The 4,013-nt window shown below is 39.3% G+C and overlaps 1 protein-coding gene across 1 annotated transcript in view; it reads left to right on the forward strand.

The window, feature by feature from the left end:
- The window catches only part of LRP1B (LDL receptor related protein 1B), a 1,967,638-nt gene that overhangs the window by 1,537,546 nt on the left and 426,079 nt on the right, over positions 1–4,013 (forward strand). The gene's annotated exons all lie outside the window — the stretch shown is intronic.

The following is a 4,013-nucleotide window of genomic DNA, read 5'->3' on the forward strand; positions in this document are numbered from 1 at the left end:
ACTCCTCGGAAGGAAGGTTGGGCAATCCTACTTCCGTAGTGATACTGCCTCGGAAACCCAAGGAGGGGTCGCTATGAGTCAGGGCTGACTCGAAGGCACATAACAACAACAACAACAACAAGGAGAGACAAGGTATGACCTTTTGAATTTAGAGTCAGTCACAAACACTATTTTGCTGTATACATTTGAAAAACCTTATCAAAACAAAAACAAAACAAAAAAAATAAACATACTACCATTAAGTCCAATCCGACTCACAGTGACCATAAAGGACAGAATAGAACAGCCCCAGAGGGTTTCCAAAGCTGTAAATCTTTATGAAGGTAGACTGCCTCATCTTTCTCCTGAAGAGCCACTAGAGAGTTCAAACTGTGGACCTTGTGATTGCCCACCAGATGGGTTAACCAGTACACCCCTAGAGAAATGGGCAGAGTAGGGAAATTGACAGAGCAGAGAAAAGATAAACATTTTTTATTAGGTATTTTAAACACAGTGGGGAGTAACAATAATGTTTAAATCAAAAGAAACCAAACTCACTGTCATCGAGTTGATTCTGACTCATAGTGACCCCCATGGGGTATCTGAGGGTACAAATCTTTATAGAAGCAGACTATCTCATCTTTCTTCCATGGAGCAACTCATGGGATTGAATTACCAACCTTTTGGTTAGAAGCTAAGTGTCTTGCCCACTGTGCCACTAGGGCTCCTTAACAATGATGTTACTTACCAATAATGCTAACCATTAGTGGTTAAGAGAAGATGCTTAAGAGTCAGGAGGGTTTCAGTCTCCCAGCTCAACATGTGGCACTCTGCAAATTGAGACTTTGTGCAAGCTTTTAAACTTGTCTAAATCTCAGTTATCTCATCTGTGAAATAAGATTAATAATAGTGCTACCTACTAGTGTTATTGTGAGGATTACATAAATTAATATGCTAAGTGTTTCCACCAAAAAAACAAAAACAAAACACCCATTGCTATCTAGTTAGTTCCAACTCAAAGTGATCCAAAAGGACAGAGTAGAACAGTGTCCTAGGGTTTCCAAGGCTGTAAATCTTGATGAAAGGAGACTGCCTCATCTTTCTCCTGTAGAGCAGTTAGTGGGCTCTAACCGTTGACCTTTTGGTTAGAAGCCCAATGCTTTAACCACAGTGCCATCTAGGCTTAATGTATATTAAGCAATTAAAATGCAATGAAGATGATGATGATGATGATGATTATATCTATTGGTTCTGTTCTTTGAAATGTCATCCAATTATTTTTTTCACAGTTCTATGATGATTTTAGGAGCTCTGGTGGTATAGCGTCTAAGGCATTTGACTGCAAACCAGAAGGCTGGCAGTTTAAACCCACCAGCCACTCCTCAGAAGGAAGGTTGGGCAATCTACTTCCATAGTGGTACCGCCTCAGAAACCCAAGGATGGGTTGCTATGAGTTAGAGCCGACTGGATGGCAAAGAGTTTGGTTTGGTTTTTGGTATGACAATTTTATGCTTTGCTACATTCTACAGGGAGAAAAGACATTATTTTCTACCCGGCAGCTTTAAGAAATATAATACTTGCAGTTAGGAAGGCATGTATTCTTAGAGGAATGCGTGTAGTCTAAAAAGCAAGCTAATGCTTGGTGATTTCAAAAGGCTACAGTTTCTTCCTTGCAATAACATTTTTCTGTTCTGCCTCCTTTCCATAAAATTATAAATGACAAACTTCCCAGGAGCAGGCAGTGATTTATACGGCATTTTTTCTTTGGTTTTCAGGTGCCATACCGTGTGCTGCCGACATGTTCCGTTGCCAGGGCTCCCATGCCTGTGTGCCTCAACACTGGCTTTGTGATGGTGAAAGGGACTGCCCAGATGGAAGTGATGAGCTCTCCACAGCAGGCTGCGGTATGAACTCTTTGACATCTATGTCACAGAAAATTGCGGTATCCTCAGGTGTTTTGTTTGGTAGCACTTCAATGTATCACCTTTTCCCTCACTTTCCCAATCCCTGAACGCATAGGTAGTGTCAGACTTAATCAGTCCTAGCATTGCTATCACAGTAGTTCAGCAACCTCTCTAACTGCTATTTAGCATGTTTCAAACATGTGAACTGGGATTACCCATTTTAAAACCCTTTTGATGAACAACGATTTATCCTGTCATTTCTGAGATAATATTGCAAAGCATGTGTGTATGTTTGTGAGCATGGTAGGTTTATTTTCCATTTAACAACTTTTTCTCCCCATGAAGTCTTTTAGGTTGCCTATTATAGATGCTCTGTAAATGGCTGTTCTCATCCTAAACAACTACTGCTCATAAGGTCAATAAATACCTATTAGTCCTATGGATAGGGTATTAACCCTTGGATCAGGTAAAAATAGTATGGATACAGCTGAACGAAGCTGGGGGATCAGAGGAAGACCTTTGCAGTTCAGACAGTTTACTAACTTTCTGACTTTAAATCACCTCTGGAATTTTCAACAACAACAACAACTCAATAGTAAAATTTGGATAAATTCCTTTGTACAATCCAGGAGGATGAAGGGACTAAATACTTGAATGCAGATCCCAAGGTCACAGAGGGAATCCTTTGGAGCTGAGCAATATATCAGAAACAATACTGTGAACTTTACACTTTAGAGAGAGTTCTGAAAATTTCTCTCCAATGGTCTCTCTTTATGTCTTTGAAACACTGTGCTTTCATCAAGGATGGTTAAAGCAGAAAATAACAAAGGAAATTTTAAGGCAGGCATGTTTGCACAGAACTCATGCTATTGTTGCAGAATAATTCACTTTGATCTTGAAACTGATGTGTATGTCTCTAAAGGTCAATGTGGCCACTGAGGGTTACATAATGAAGGACTATGCATCAATTCAGGGATCCAGATGGTCCCAGTATGCTGTTGCTATTGTAACAAGTTAACACTCCGGGAGGCATATTAACATTTTTGGACCACATGGGTACTATTAAGTAAATTATGCTAACATACAAAAAATTGTACTCAAGTGACCTGAAAGTGTTAATGCCAAATAAGTTCACTGTTGCTCAGTATTTGAAAGAATAATTCACGTATCAGAATAGGCATAATTCACTTCAGTTATACAAGCTGTCATGTAGTTCAAAAGTAGAAGAATTATTAGGAATTCTGGGTTTAATTTTTACTATTATCTTAAAAAATGCTGCTCTTATGTGGTTCCCATATAGTTTTTGAAAATATATTTGGGAAAATAAATTATATTTGATTAAACTCAGAGTCTTTTTTGTTTGACCTATATATGATGCTATGTCACTCATTATTGAGTTGAAAGAAGAAATGCCTGTCCTTCTAGAGTCTGGAGCAGTCTGAGGACCCAAAACCAAAACAAACCCACTTCCATCGAGTCAATTACAATTCCTAGCAACTCTTTAGGATGGAGTAGAACTGCCCCACAGGGTTTCCAGGACTGTAATCTTATGGGAAGTAGACTGCTTCATCTTTCTCCTACAAAGTGGCTGGTGGGTTTGAATCGGCAACCTTTACCATTGCAACATAAGCTCCTCCAGTCTGAGTGCAGGTACATGTAAAAAGAATAGGCATGTAAAACAATAGGCATGCAGTGCTTAAGTACGTGAAAGAACAGTTAATTATTAGAATGATGTATATAAAAAAATGCAAGATCACAAAAATATTATGTAATAAAACCTAGAAGTTGCACAGAAGGATTTCAGGAGAAAATGGCATTATCTGAGTCAAGAAGGAAAAAGAGAAGAAAGAAAGATGTTCCAGATAGAAGAAAGTACTTAACACATGGAGAGGGGGGAATGGAATGTATCACATTTCTTCCAGTGTTTATTACATGTCAATTAATGTGGTTGTTGTTGTTGTTGTTAAGTGCCGTCGAGTCATTTCTGACTCATAGTGACCCCATGCACAGCAGAACGAAACAATGTCTGATCCCGCGCCAGCCCCACAATCCCTGCTATACTTGAGCCCATCATCGCAGGCACCGTGTCAATCCATCTCATAGTGACCCCATGCACAGCAGAACGAAACA

Source organism: Orycteropus afer, unplaced genomic scaffold (genome assembly GCF_000298275.1).
Source record: "Orycteropus afer afer isolate SDZICR_OR568_19922 unplaced genomic scaffold, OryAfe1.0 scaffold00148, whole genome shotgun sequence".
In the NCBI taxonomy this organism is placed as follows: domain Eukaryota; kingdom Metazoa; phylum Chordata; class Mammalia; order Tubulidentata; family Orycteropodidae; genus Orycteropus; species Orycteropus afer.